This window comes from Ranitomeya imitator, chromosome 2 (assembly GCF_032444005.1).
Source record: "Ranitomeya imitator isolate aRanImi1 chromosome 2, aRanImi1.pri, whole genome shotgun sequence".
NCBI lineage: Eukaryota > Metazoa > Chordata > Amphibia > Anura > Dendrobatidae > Ranitomeya > Ranitomeya imitator.
In genome coordinates, this window is record NC_091283.1 from 360,914,190 (window position 1) to 360,930,457 (window position 16,268).

At 44.8% G+C, this 16,268-nt stretch overlaps 1 pseudogene; it reads left to right on the plus strand.

Annotated features, from left to right (window-relative positions):
- The first annotated feature begins 2,084 nt into the window (after positions 1-2,084).
- Positions 2,085-14,759, plus strand: LOC138666575 (oocyte zinc finger protein XlCOF22-like; annotated as a pseudogene).
- Positions 14,760-16,268: the final 1,509 nt, after the last annotated feature.

A 16,268-nucleotide genomic window follows, 5' to 3' on the forward strand; every position in this document is an offset into this window, starting at 1 on the left:
ACACAGCCCTTCAAGCAAAAACAGGAAAACAACAAAGAAAATAAAATGCGTTTGTGGGTAGCAGCCCGCTCTGGAACAACACAGGTTCAGTCTTTCCTCCTCAGGACACAAACCACTGGAGATTCTCTCTCCAGCTCTGCTGAACCAAGACTGCCTCTGTAGCCCAGCTATTTATGCTTCAGACCACACCCCGGGGTGGAGTTAGGGTGGACATCCTCCCACCTGCTCCATGGATATCCACATAAAAGCCAGCCCATTATATATTAGGTTAACCCCTCATGGCACTTAGGGTGCCATAGGATATAAAACTTTTTATGTGTTTTATATCACTGATGCCATTAAGCGTAGCAACACATATCTCCCCTCCAGCACTTTACTAGTGACTTTGTAACATATTCCCCCCTTTGCCCAAAGCCTTCTTTTCCCTCAACCATCTCAGAGGGGTATGGTCAGATACCAGCTTAAACCTACGGCCTAGCAGATAATATCTCAAAGTATCTATGGCTCATTTTATGGCTAAGCACGCCTTCGATGATGGCATAGTTTCTCTCGAATAAAGAGCTTCTGGCTCAGTTAAAGGATGGGATTCTTTTCTCCATTCACTTCCTGGGACAGCATGGCTCCCAAGATGACTTCTGACTCATCTGTCTGAAGCATGAACTCTTTACTGAAGTCTGGTGTGACTAGAACCTGATGTTTGCACAGAGCCTGCTTCAGCTCCTGAAAAGCCATCTCATTCTCAGCAGACCCTTTAATCATCGTCGATCTTGTGCCTTGAAGTAGGTTTGTCAACGGTGCGGCAATTATGGTGAAACTTGGGATAAACTACCGCTAGTAACACACTTCCAAGAAATGCCCTCACTTGCTTCTTGGAAAACGGTTGTGGCTACTTCTGAATTGCCTCAATCTTGTTTATCTGTGGCTTGATTTCGTCCCTCCCGATGACATAGCCTAAGTATTTGGCCTCTTCCTTCCCTATTGCACATTTTTGGGGGTTTACGGTGAACCCCGTATTCCTCAACGCATTCAGGATTGGCTGTGCCTTTGGTAGATGATTACTGGTGTAATGGAAACACCCATCAGGCATCGAGAAGGCTGTCTTCTCCTTGGGACTCTGGGACATGGGGATCTGCTAGTAGCCCTTCGTCAGGTCAACAGTTGTAATGTACCTCGCGGTTCATATTTTCTCAGTTCTTCCACATGAGGCATCGGCTACGCATAACATTTGGAGAGCTCATTCAGCCTGCGGTAGTCATTGCAGAACACCACTTACTGTCGGGCTTCACATGAGGACGATGGGACTCGACCATCCACTTTTCGACTCCTCAATCAACCCGAGGTCTAACATTCTCTTCACCTCATTTAATATTACCTCCCGATGTGCTAAGGGAATTCTATAGGACCTGAGGTACACCCTTACATGCGGTTCTGTCAAGACGTCATGCTTCTATACCTGTGTCTGCCCTGGCAACTCCAGAGAACAGGTCACGGTTCTGCTGCAACAGTTCCTGACACTGTTGCCTTCTGGGCCGGTGTTGGAGTCTGCAATGGTGACATTGTCCACTGTGGCTTTGGGACTGGCTCCCGGGCAAGGGGTTTCCAGCAACTCCCAATCTTGCCATGGCTTGAGCAAGGTCATATGGTATGTTTGCGGCGGCTTTCTTCGACTTGGCTGGTGTATTTTGTAATTCACCTCTGTTTTTCCACCACCTCATATGGGCCTTGCCACTTGGCAAGGAGCTTGCTCTCCACCTTGGGGATAAGCACTAGCATGCAGTCCCCGGGCTGGAACTGCCTCGGTGAGCGGTTATACACCCTTGATTGTGCCTGGAGAAGATGCTCCTTCACGATAGGTATTACTTCCGCCATCCTTGCCTGTAACTGGGAGCTTGAACAGCAAGAAGCCAGTAGATGCTTGAGCAACTTCTTCGACTGAGAAGAGTAGAAACGGAAGCAGATAGTTCCAGTCTCGATCGTCCTTCTCAATGACCTTCTTGAGCATCGCATTTAAGGTCTTAAGATGTATTGATGCCCTCGTGTAGATTTAACTAGAGGACCCACTAAATCTATGACAATCCTCTCAAATGGGACCTCTATCACAGGTAAAGGGACTAGGGGACTTCGGAGGTGAGTAGAGGTGACGGTTATCTGGCAGGTGGGGCAGGACCTACAATAATTTAGGATATCCCAGTAACATCCCAGCCAATAGAATTTCTGCATTATTCTCTCCTCGAGCCCAGCTATTGAAGCCCCAGACCACACCATGGGGTGGAGATAAGGTGGACATCAACCCACCCGCTCTATGGATGTCCACATAAAAACCTGCCCATTATATATTAGGTTATCCCTCATAGCACTTGGTGTGCTGGAGGATATAAAACTCTGGGTTTTATATCCCTGGCACCATTAAACTTAGTGACACATATCTCCACTCCAGCACTTTACCAGTGACTGTCACAGCCCTTATTCCAGATATTTAATGTATTATCTATTTTGTGAACTATAACTATAATTTACTGCATGTCTACTTCACATCAGCATCATGTTTGAAACATGTTTTTTTTTGTTATAACGGTTAAATGATTATCAGCAATTTCTCATTTTCCAATAAAATTTACAAAACCAATTTTTTTAGGGACTAGATCATGTTTGAAGTAACTGAGTGGCCTATATGACACATAATACCCAAACACCATTTCAAAACCTGCACCCCTCAAAGAGCTCAAAATCACATTCAGTTAGTTAATTAACCCTCCACATGCTTCATAGGAATTAAAAAATGGAAAGAAAAAAATGAAAATGTAACTTTTTCAAAACAAATTTAGCTTTAGGGCCAAATTTTGCATTTTCACAAGGGTAACAAGAGTCAATGCACCATATAATTTGTTGTGCAATTTCTCTTGAGTACACGCCAGGGCTCAAAAAAAAAAAAGGGAAGGAGCGCCATTTGATTTTTGGAGTGCAAAATTGGCTGGCGTAGGTAGCAAACTTCATGTTGCGTTTGCAAACACAGTGAAAAACACCCACAAGTGACTCCATTTTGAAAACTACATCACTCAAGGAATTTATCTAGATATGTGGCGAGCCCCTTGAACCCTCAGGTGCTTCACAGAATTTTATAACATTGAGGCGTGTTAATTTTGCCTAATATTTTTCATTTTCACAAGGCACACAGGAGAAAATTGACTGTATCATTTGTCATGCAATTTCTGCTGAGTACATCTACACACCATATGTGGTTTAAAACTACTGTTTGGGCACACGTCAGGCCTTGAAAGGGAAGGAGCGCCAATTGAATTCTGGAGTGCAATTTTGACTGGTATAGATTGTGGATGCCAAGTGACCACATTTTAGAAACTAAACCTCTTTCAGAATTTATCTAGTGGTGTAGTGAGCATTTTTAACCTTCAGGCAATTCACAGAATTGTATTAGACTAAGTAAATGGAAAGTTACCATGTATTTCACTAAAATATTGCTTTGGCCCAAGTTTTTATTTTAAAAAAGGGATATCAGGGGAAAATGGACCACATCTCGTCAAAAACTACTTTTGATGCACAGTACAAGGCTCAAAATGGAAGGAGCGCCATATTGGAGTGCAGATTTTGCTGGAATGGATTGATGGTGAGATCCTAAGGTGCCAGAACAGCAGACCCCTCTATGGGGTGTAATGAGGATGTTAACACCACATGTGCCTCACAGAATTTTATTACATCAAGTGGTGAAGAAAGAATAATTACATTTTTAACACTAAAAAGTTGTTTTAGCCCCATGTTTTAAATTTATATAAGGGCTACTAAGAAAATAATAATAACAATAATCTTTATTTTTATATTCCTCAGCGCTTTACAGTTTGCACACATTATCATCGCAGTCCCCGATGGGGCTCACAATCTAAATTACGTATCTGTATGTCTTCTGGAATGTGGGAGGAAACCGGAGTACCCAGAGGAAACCCACGCAAACACGGGGAGCACATACAAACTCCTTGCAGATTTTGTCCTTGGTGGGATTTGAACCTAGAACTTCAGCACTCTAATGCAGTGCTAACCACTGAGCCACCGTGCTGCCAAAAAAATGAACCTCTCAGTTAGTTGTGCAATTTACCCTGAGTGCGCTAATATCCAACATGTAATTGGGAAATACTGTTCAGGCACAGTGTAAAGTTTAGAAGGGAAGGTGTGCAGTATTATATTGCAGATTTTACTGTTATGGTTTGTGGGTGCCATTGTAACAAGGTGGCACGGAGTGGTAGTCGTGGGCGAGTTCACTAAGCTACAGTCAGTGAGCACCCCGGCACCTTGCACATGAAAAAGACAAGTGAAGTCCCAGTTCTGCAGTACTGTCAGTTACCTTCATCACACACTCACTTCGGTTGCAGGGGACGAGCTTTCAGGGAACACCACAAGCCAAAGTTCTGTTCCAACGGCAATACTTTGCTGATCACGGTGCAAATAAGACAATGCTTCCTGTACTTTCCCTGCGACTTCAGTAGGGTGCACGGCTCCATCTTCTGTCCTGGTCTTGAACCCCGTATTTCTCCTGGGGTTGATTCCACAGAGCCAATGTCCATCCACACTGCCCGTCAAGCTAGGGCAGCTTTAATCCCCCCGACAGGGGAATCTTCTGTCCTTGCTATGGTGCATGTCCTGCCCTGGGCAAGCCTGCCCGGGCTCTGCTGTAAGAGCAGGAAGTGCCTTCCCTAAGTCCCAGAGGTTTTGCACCATCCCCCATTTAACTCCTCCCAACTGTTTAACCCGTAGTACTCTATCCCTAAGCTAAAGAATGCATTTTATAGTACAGTGTAATGATGTACGATTACAAATTGTATTGTGGTACCGTGTTAGCCAGAAAAATTCACATCGATAGTACAGTGTAAAGCATAAAGAGAGCATTAGAAATCTGTACATTACATTCATGAAACATTAGAAAACATCAGGAAGCCGCACGCAACATCGGTGTTCATTATTCAGGAGAGAGAAGGCAATTCAGGGTCCCCGCCACCTCCTTACACCATGAACCATTTAAAGAGCCTTTGAGGTGTGAGAACAGCAGAACTCCTCATAAGTGACCACATTTTACAAACTTCACCTCTTGGTGAATTCATCTAGGGGTGCAGTGATCATATTGACACTACGACTGTGTCACAGAATTTTATACAATTGAGCAGTGAAAAAAAAATAATTACATTTTTACCACAATTAATTTCGTTTTATCCCAAAATTTAACATTTTCACATGGGGAAATGGGTTAAAATAGCAACAAAATTTGGTACACAATTTCTGCCGAGTATGGGAATACCCCTTATGTGGCTGTACAGTACCACTTAGCCACACCATGAGACTCGGGAGGGACGTAGCTCTATTTGGCTCTTGGAGAACAAATTATTGTAGAATAGTTTACGGAATCCATATACAGAGCTCCTAATTTCCAGAAGAGCAGAATCCCGACCCCCCCCCCCACACACAAATGATCCCCTTATAAAAATTGCATCCCTCATTTATCTAGAGGTGTAGTGACTATTTTCAGAAACAAGCAGCAGTGGATGTTGCTTAGTTAAAATTACAAATCCGCCATAGTGCTCAGACATTATGCCCAGCTTGTGTTTCGGCAGACATGAACCCCGTAAATTAGGCTCTCATCACTACAGAAAGGCCAAACTTGTGGACGTTAACTGTGGTTTAGGCACGCTGTTGGGCTCAGAAGGGAGGGCATTTGGACTTGGGAGCTCAGAATTCCCAGGATTTCTTTTGGGGAGCGAGGAGCCATAGCACTTTCCCAGGGACTTTGTGCTACCAGTAATGTGGAAGCCCTCTATATTTCCTTTAAAGATGACAGACCTGAGTTGAGACTTGCTTTTTTTGTGTAATGAGCTGAAGCTTTTACTGGGAACATTTTACATAACAGTTTGCATCACATTTATTATATTTATCATTTCCATCACGTGAACCCCGGCTTCAGCTACCAATGATGTCCGGTGATGTCACTTCAACTTCCGTAATTGGAAGCTGACTCGGCATCACGGAGATGGGACCTAGTCTCCCTAATTGACTGGGTTGTGGGCAGTTTCACCGCATGTCACAGCCCAACATCGCATGGACTAGCTGCACTCTGTTATTGAAAGCAGTTCAGATGAGGGCGTGCGCAATGGCACTGCTCCTTTGTCCACATGATCACATGACGTAAATTTAAGTCATTTTTGCAGGAAACCTTTCCCAACCTTTAAAGGGAACCTGTCACCCCGTTTTTTCAGATTGAGCTATAAGTACTGTTAAATAGGGCCTGCGCTGTGCGTTACTATAGTGTATGTAGTGTACCCTGATTCCCCATGTATGCTGAGAAATACATTACCAAAGTCGCCGTTTTCGCCTGTCAATCAGGCTGGTCTGGTCAGGTGGGCGTGTTCACAGCGCTCTTTCCTTCTCCAGCTTTCCGTTGGTGGCGTAGTGGTGTGCGCATGTCCAAGGTCCGAATTCCCTGCGCCCACGTGAAGACACAGCGCGCGATCTGCGCTGTTATCCCTTGCATCGGTGGGGGCGGCCATCTTCCGGGGCCGCGCGTGCGCAGATGGAGTGCTCTGCTGCACGGGGCTTCAGGAAAATGGCCGCGGGATGCCGCACGTGCGCATTAGAGATCACGGCGGCCATTTTTCCAAAGCCGAGATGCAAACTCGGCTTTGGGAAAATGGCCGCCGCGATCTCTAATGCGCACGCGCGGCATCCCGCGGCCATTTTCCTGAAGCCCCGTGCAGCAGAGCACTCCATCTGCGCACGCGCGGCCCCAGGAAGATGGCCGCCCCCACCGATGCAAGGGATTACAGCGCAGATCGCGCGCTGTGTCTTCACGTGGGCGCAGGGAATTCGGACCTTGGACATGCGCACACCACTACGCCACCAACGGAAAGCTGGAGAAGAAAAGAGCGCTGTGAACACGCCCACCTGACCAGACCAGCCTGATTGACAGGCGAAAACGGCGACTTTGGTAATGTATTTCTCAGCATACATGGGGAATCAGGGTACACTACATACACTATAGTAACGCACAGCGCAGGCCCTATTTAACAGTATTTATAGCTCAATCTGAAAAAACGGGGTGACAGGTTCCCTTTAAGTAAAATTGCGTCACTTTTGAAGCAGCTTAGAGGAGCCTATATTTTAGAAAATGTCATCCCTGACAGTATGAAAGAAAACTACATTCAGCAAGTTTTACACTTTGTGTGTATCACAATAATTAACAAAAATTTGAATGTAAACAAAATTGAACTAAAATGTTGATTTAGCTAAATTATTCTCAGCTTTCGAAGGAGTAATAAAAATAATGGATGCTTTAATTTATTTTGCAACTTCTTTTGAAGCAGACAAAATTTTACTGTTTGGGCACACGGCACGGCGCCGAAGGGAAGGAGATCAATTTGGCTATTGGAATGCAGATTTTGCTAGAATAGTTTGTCGGCACCATTTGCAGATCTCTGTTGTGAAGTCTGTTGTCGGGCTCCCTCCTGTGGTCATGAATGGTACTTCGGCTGGTTCTGTCCATGGACTTCCTCTGGTGGGTATTTCTGAGTTTCACAGGTGATGAGGTTAATTCGTTAGCTGCTGCTCTATTTAACTCCACTTAGATCTTTGCTCCATGCCACCTGTCAATGTTCCAGTATTGGTCTGTTCACTCCTGGATCGTTCTTGTGACCAGTCTTCCCATCAGAAGCTAAGTTCCAGCTTGTATTTCTTTGGTTTGCTATTTTTCTGTCCAGCTTGCTATTTAATTTGTTGTCTTGCTTGCTGGAAGCTCTGGGACGCAGAGGGAGCGCCTCCGCACCGTGAGTCGGTGCGGAGGGTCTTTTTGCGCCCTCTGCGTGGTCTTTTTGTAGGATTTTGTGCTGACCGCAAAGTAACCTTTCCTATCCTCGGTCTGCTCAGTAAGTCGGGCCTCACTTTGCTAAATCTATTTCATCTCTGTGTTTGTATTTTCATCTTTACTCACAGTCATTATATGTGGGGGGCTGCCTTTTCCTTTGGGAAATTTCTCTGAGGCACGGTAGGCTTTATTTTTCTATCTTCAGGGCTAGCTAGTTTCTTAGGCTGTGCCGAGTTGCATAGGGAGCGTTAGGCGCAATCCACGGCTATTTCTAGTGTGTTTGATAGGTTTAGGGATTGCGGTCAGCAGAGTTCCCACGTCCCAGAGCTCGTCCTTATTATCAGTAACTATCAAGTCATTCCGTGTGCTCTTAACCACCAGGTCCATTATTGTCCTGACCACCAGGTCATAACAGCACAGGTGGCCCAAAGTACTAATGCATCTCAATAGAGGGATAAGAGAAGTTCTGAGACCATTTTTTTTTCTTTGCAGTGTGTTTTGTCTCTATTTTCCCCTTTACCTCTGGGTGGTTCAGGACACTGGTGTAAACATGGACATTCAAGGTCTGTCCTCTTGGATGGATAATCTCACTACAAGGATACAAAACATTCAAGATTTTGTGGTTCAGAATCCGATGTCAGAGCCTAGGATTCCAATTCCTGATTTGTTTTTTGGTGATAGATCTAAGTTCTTGAATTTCAAAAATAATTGTAAATTGTTTCTTGCCTTGAAACCTCGCTCCTCAGGTGACCCTGTTCAACAAGTAAAGATCATTATTTCTTTGTTACGTGGTGACCCTCAAGACTGAGCATTTTCCCTTGCGCCAGGAGATCCGGCATTGCGTGATGTTGATGCGTTTTTCCTGGTGCTTGGATTGCTTTATGACGAACCTAATTCAGTGGATCAGGCAGAGAAAATCTTGCTGGCTCTGTGTCAGGGTCAGGATGAAGCGGAAATATATTGTCAGAAGTTTAGAAAGTGGTCTGTGCTCACTCAGTGGAATGAATGTGCCCTGGCAGCAATCTTCAGATAGGGTCTCTCTGAAGCCCTTAAGGATGTCATGGTGGGGTTTCCCATGCCTGCTGGTCTGAATGAGTCTATGTCCTTGGCCATTCAGATCGATCGACGCTTGCGTGAGCGTAAAGCTGTGCACCATTTGGCGGTACTATCTGAGCATGGGCCTGAGCCTATGCAATGCGATAGGACTTTGACCAGAGTTGAACGGCAAGAACACAGACGTCGGAATGGGCTATGTTTTTACTGTGGTGATTCCACTCATGCTATCTCCGATTGTCCTAAGCGCACTAAGTGGTTCGCTAGGTCTGCCACCATTGGTACGGTACAGTCTAAATTTCTATTGTCTGTTACTCTGATTTGCTCTTTGTCATCCTATTCTGTTATGGCATTTGTGGATTCAGGCGCTGCCCTGAATTTGATGGACTTGGAGTATGCTAGGCGCTGTAGTTTTTTCTTGGAGTCCTTGCAGTATCCTATTCCATTGAGAGGAATTGATGCTACGCCTTTGGCCAAGAATAAGCCTCAGTATTGGACCCAATTGACCATGTGCATGGCTCCTGCACATCAGGAGGATATCCGCTTTTTGGTGTTGCATAATCTGCATGATGTGGTCGTTTTGGGGTTGCCATGGCTACAGGTTCATAATCCAGTATTGGACTGGAAATCTATATCTGTGTCCAGCTGGGGTTGCCAGGGGGTACATGGTGATGTTCCATTTTTGTCTATTTCGTCTTCCTCTCCTTCTGAAGTTCCAGTGTTTTTGTCGGATTATCGGGATGTATTTGATGAGCCCAAAGCCAGTGCCCTACCTCCTCATAGGGATTGCGATTGTGCAATTAATTTGATTCCTGGTAGTAAGTTTCCTAAGGGCCGATTGTTCAATTTATCTGTGCCAGAACACGCCGCTATGCGGAGTTATATAAAGGAATCCTTGGAGAAAGGCCATATTCGCCCGTCGTCATCACCGTTAGGAGCAGGGTTCTTTTTTGTGGCCAAGAAGGATGGTTCTTTGAGACCTTGTATTGATTACTGCATTCTTAATAAAATTACAGTCAAATTTCAGTATCCTTTGCCGTTGCTGTCTGATTTGTTTGCTCGTATTAAAGGGGCTAGTTGGTTCACCAAGATAGATCTTCAAGGGGCGTATAATCTTGTGCGTATTAAACAAGGCGATGAATGGAAAACAGCATTTAATACGCCCGAGGGCCATTTTGAGTACCTGGTTATGCCATTCGGGCTTTCCAATGCTCCATCAGTATTTCAGTCCTTTATGCATGACATCTTCCGAGAGTACCTGGATAAATTCCTGATTGTGTATTTGGATGATATTTTGGTATTTTCGGATGATTGAGAGTCTCATGTGAAGCAGGTCAGAATGGTGTTCCAGGTCCTTCGTGCGAATTCCTTGTTTGTGAAGGGGTCAAAGTGTCTCTTTGGAGTTCAGAAGGTTTCATTTTTGGGGTTCATTTTTTCCCCTTCTACTATCGAGATGGACCCTGTTAAAGTCCAGGCCATTTACGATTGGACTCAGCCGACATCTGTGAAGAGCCTGCAAAAGTTCCTGGGCTTTGCTAATTTTTATCGGCGCTTCATCGCTAATTTTTCTACTGTTGCTAAACCGTTGACTGATTTGACCAAGAAAGGCGCTGATGTGGTCAATTGGTCTTCTGCGGCTGTAGACTTTTCAGGAGTTGAAGCGTCGTTTTTCTTCTGCCCCTGTGTTATGCCAGCCAGATGTTTCGCTTCCGTTTCAGGTTGAGGTTGATGCTTCTGAGATTGGAGCAGGGGCTGTTTTGTCGCAAAGAAGTTCTGAGGGCTCGGTGATGAAGCCATGTGCTTTCTTTTCTAGAAAGTTTTCGCCTGCTGAGCATAACTATGATGTTGGTAATCGTGAATTGTTGGCCATGAAGTGGGCATTCGAGGAGTGGCGTCATTGGCTGGAAGGAGCCAAGCATCGCGTGGTGGTCTTGACAGATCACAAGAATTTGACTTATCTTGAGTCTGCCAAACGGTTGAATCCGAGACAGGCTCGATGGTCATTATTTTTCTCCCGTTTTGATTTTGTGGTTTCGTACCTTCCGGGCTCTAAGAATGTGAAGGCTGATGCCCTGTCAAGGAGTTTTGTGCCTGACTCTCCGGGTGTTCCTGAGCCGGCGGGTATTCTCAAAGAGGGGGTAATTTTGTCTGCCATCTCCCCTGATTTGCGGCGGGTGCTGCAAAAATTTCAGGCTGATAGACCTGACCGTTGCCCAGCGGAGAAACTGTTTGTCCCTGATAGATGGACTAGTAGAGTTATCTCTGAGATTCATTGTTCAGTGTTGGCTGGGCATCCTGGAATCTTTGGTACCAGAGATTTGGTGGCTAGATCCTTCTGGTGGCCGTCTTTGTCGCGGGATGTGCGTTCTTTTGTGCAGTCCTGTGGGACTTGTGCTCGGGCTAAGCCCTGCTGTTCTCGTGCCAGTGGATTGCTTTTGCCCTTGCTGGTCCCGAAGAGGCCCTGGACGCATATTTCTATGGATTTTATTTCGGATCTCCCCGTCTCTCAAAAGATGTCGGTCATTTGGGTGGTTTGTGATCACTTTTCTAAGATGGTCCATTTGGTACCTTTGTCTAAATTGTCTTCCTCCTCTGATTTGGTGCCATTATTTTTCCAGCATGTGGTTCGTTTACATGTTTGTTTCAAGGTTTTGGCGATCCTTTTGTGCTAGGATGGGCATTGATTTGTCTTTTTCCTCGGCTTTCCATCCTCAGACAAATGGCCAAACCGAATGAACTAATCAAACTTTGGAAACATATCTGAGATGCTTTGTTTCTGCTGATCAGGATGATTGGGTGTCCTTTTTGCCGTTGGCTGAGTTCGCCCTTAATAATCGGGCCAGCTCGGCTACTTTGGTTTCGCCGTTTTTCTGCAATTCTGGTTTCCATCCTCGTTTCTCTTCAGGGCAGGTTGAGTCTTCAGACTGTCCTGGTGTAGATACTGTGGTGGATAGGTTGCAGCAGATTTGGACTCATGTGGTGGACAATTTGACATTGTCCCAGGAGAAGGCTCAACGTTTCGCTAACCGCCGGCGCTGTGTGGGTCCCCGACTTCGTGTTGGGAATTTGGTTTGGTTGTCGTCTCGTTATGTTCCTATGAAGGTTTCCTCTCCTAAGTTTAAGCCTCGTTTCATTGGTCCGTATAAGATTTCTGAGGTTATCAATCCTGTGTCATTTCGTTTGGCCCTTCCTGCTTCTTTTGCCATCCATAATGTGTTCCATAGGTCGTTATTGCGGAGATACGTGGCGCCTGCGGTTCCATCCGTTGATCCTCCTGCCCCGGTGTTAGTTGAGGGGGAGTTGGAGTATGTGGTGGAGAACATTTTGGATTCTCGTGTTTCGAGACGGAAACTCCAGTACCTGGTTAATTGGAAGGGTTATGGTCAGGAAGATAATTCCTGGGTTTTTGCCTCTGATGTTCATGCTGCCGATCTGGTTCGTGCCTTTCATTTGGCTCATCCTGGTCGGCCTGGGGGCTCTGGTGAGGGTTCGGTGACCCCTCCTCAAGGGGGGGGTACTGTTGTGAAGTCTGTTGTCGGGCTCCCTCCTGTGGTCATGAATGGTACTTCGGCTGGTTCTGTCCATGGACTTCCTCTGGTGGGTATTTCTGAGTTTCACAGGTGATGAGGTTAATTCGTTAGCTGCTGCTCTATTTAACTCCACTTAGATCTTTGCTCCATGCCACCTGTCAATGTTCCAGTATTGGTCTGTTCACTCCTGGATCGTTCTTGTGACCAGTCTTCCCATCAGAAGCTAAGTTCCAGCTTGTATTTCTTTGGTTTGCTATTTTTCTGTCCAGCTTGCTATTTAATTTGTTGTCTTGCTTGCTGGAAGCTCTGGGACGCAGAGGGAGCGCCTCCGCACCGTGAGTCGGTGCGGAGGGTCTTTTTGCACCCTCTGCGTGGTCTTTTTGTAGGTTTTTGTGCTGACTGCAAAGTAACTTTTCCTATCCGCGGTCTGTTCAGTAAGTCGGGCCTCACTTTGCTAAATCTATTTAATCTCTGTGTTTGTATTTTCATCTTTACTCACAGTCAATATATGTGGGGGGCTGCCTTTTCCTTTGGGAAATTTCTCTGAGGCAAGGTAGGCTTTATTTTTCTATCTTCAGGGCTAGCTAGTTTCTTAGGCTGTGCCGAGTTGCATAGGGAGCGTTAGGCGCAATCCACGGCTGTTTCTAGTGTGTTTGATAGGTTTAGGGATTGCGGTCAGCAGAGTTCCCACGTCCCAGAGCTCGTCCTTATTATCAGTAACTATCAAATCATTCCGTGTGCTCTTAACCACCAGGTCCATTATTGTCCTGACCACCAGGTCATAACAGATCTCATAAGCTGCCAGAACATAGAAAATCTCATAAACTTAACTCAGTTTTCCTCATTGAATTCATCTATAGGCGTATTCAATATTATGACTCTGCAGGTATTCTCTGGAAACTAGCACGCAGTTAATGTTGTGGAGTAAAAATTTCCATTATGCCATTTTAGTTCCCAATAAGTGGTGCCCAGCTTGTACTTCTGGAGACACACACTGTAAATGTTTAAGTGGGTTCTTCACTTTGCTACAATGCTAAACATGTGGACCCTAACAGGGTTTGGGCAAACTGCAGGACTAAGAAGCAAGAGGGTCACTTGGCTTTGAAAGCACAGAATTTGCTGGATTGGTTCATGGAAGCCATGTTGCTTTTTAAGAGTCCTCCATCTACAAATAATGTGGAAACCCTCTATTTTTACATTAACAAATGTTGGATGTAGATGGAGTCTTATTTTTTGGGGGGGTGGGTGGATTAGAAGTCTTTATTGATATTTTGTGCTACATAACACTTTTTGGAGGCTTATTGCAATATTTGGAAGGCAGAATGAACAAAGAGGGTCAAACCTTTTGTTTTACTGGTTTCTGCTCTGAGGTTTACTATCTCATTGTATATAGTTTCGGTCTTAGTAAATCACTGAATTTTGCTCTTTAACGTCAACCTAAGTTTCTATGGATATTTTAAAAGTCTAATAATAATCTATATTCTTGACAGATGACTGCACTAGAAGATCAGAAGGACAACTGACCTCTTCAGTTTATAACTCAGATGACCTGAATATCACACAAGATATAACTGACATTTATGGCACCATGCCAGAAATACCAGCATCCTTTCACAGCAAAGATCTATCATTTGATCATTTTAAAAATGTCCTATATTCTGATTCATTTAGCCAAAATTTAGAGCTTCTTAGACAAAAAAGAGTTCATGCAGGGGAGCCGTCATATGCATGTTCACAATGTGGTAAATATTTTGTAAGTCAAAACTTGTTAAACATCAAAGGACTCACACAGGTGAGAAGCCATTTTCATGTTGAGAATGTGAGCAATCTTTTGCAGATAAATCTTATTACACATCAGAGAAGTCACAGAGGGGAGAAGCCATATTCATGTTCAGCATGTTGGAAATGTTTTACACATAAATCACGTCTTTGTATACATCAGATAATTCACACAGGGAAGAAGCCATTTTCATGTTCAGAATGTGGGAAATTTTTGCATATAGATCAAATCTTGTTACACATCAGAGAAGTCACAAAGTGGAGAAGCCATTTTCATGTTCAGAATGTGGGAATGTGGGAAAATGTTTGCATATAGATCACATCTTGTTACACATCAAAGAGGTCACACAGTGGAGAAGCCATTTTCATGTACAGAATGTGAGAAATGTTTTACCAAGAAATCACATCTTTTCACACATCAGAGAACTCACACAGGGGAGAAGCCATTTTCTTGTTCAGAATGTGAAAAATCTTTTGCAGATAAGTCAAATCTTGTTGCACATCAGAAAACTCACACAGGGGAGTGTTATGATCTGGTGGCCTAGGAGCAGCATGAGACGTACTCTGGAGAAGGTGGTACCTGTACTGACCGCAGACCCTGAACTTAGCACCAAAACTAGAAGTAGCCGTGGGATGTACCTAACACTCCCTAGACACCTCGACACAGCCTAAGGACTAACTTCCCCTAAAGATAGAATCGGGAAAACTGTCTTGCCTTTTCCCCAAAGGATAGACAGCCCCCCACAAATATTGACTGTGAGAGGAGAGGGAAATGACATACGCAGACTGAAATCAGGATTTAGCAAAGGAGGCCTTTCTAGCTAAAAAGAAAGAATAGGACAGAGTACTATGCGGTCAGTATTAAAACACTAGAAAATATCCACCACAGAAAATACAAATCTCCACATCTGACTAAAGACATGGAGGGTAAATCTGCATCTCCAGAGATACAGCTTGGCTGCAAAAAATCCTTACACAGACAAGCTGGACAAGACAAAACATGAAAATGCACTGAACTATAAGGCCCACAGCATGTGGACAGCAAAAACAAAGCAAGAACTTATCTTTGTTGAAAAGAACAGCAAACAGGAGAGACCAGGTAGGGATGTGAATCCTCCAAAAACAATGGACAACTGGCACTGACTAAAGGATCAAGCAAGGCTAAATAGCCCAGTCCAAATTGCAATAAGTGGAAACACCTGATAAATGCTGCAATCCAAAGACAGAAGCACTACCACTCATAACCACCGGAGGGAGCCCAAGAGCAGAATTCCAGAATTCACAACAGTACCCCCCCTCTTGAGGAGGGGTCACCGAACCCTCACCAGAGCCCCCAGGCCGATCAGGACGAGCCAAATGAAATGCACGAACCAAATCGTCAGCATGAACATGGGAGGCAACAACACAAGAATTATCCTCCTGGCCATAACCCTAACATTTGACATGATACTGAAGCTTCCGCCTCGAAAAACGAGAATCCAAAATCTTCTCAACCACATACTCCAACTCCCCATCAATCAACACCGGGGCCGGAGGATCAACAGAGGGAACAACGGTCACCACATACTTCCGCAACAAAGATCTATGGAAAACATTATGGATGGAAAAAGAGGCAGGAAGGGCCAAACGAAAAGACACTGGATTGATAATCTCAGAAATCCTATAAGGACCAATAAACCGAGGCTTGAACTTAGTTGAAGAAACCTTCATAGGAACATGACGGGAAGACAACCAGACCAAATCCCCAACCCGAAGCCGGGAACCAACACACCAATGACGGTTAGCAAAACGCTGAGCCTCCTCCTGAGACGACACCAAATTGTCCACCACATGAGCCCAAATTTGCTGCAGCCTGTCAACCACAGAATCCACACCAGGACAATCAGAAGGCTCAACCTGCCCTGAAGAAAAACGAGGATGAAAACCAAAATTACAAAAAAAAAGGCGAAACCAAGGTAGCAGAACTAGCCCGATTATTAAGAGCAAACTCAGCCAATGGCAAGAAAGCCACCCAATCATCCTGATCAGCAGACACAAAGCATCTCAAATAAGTT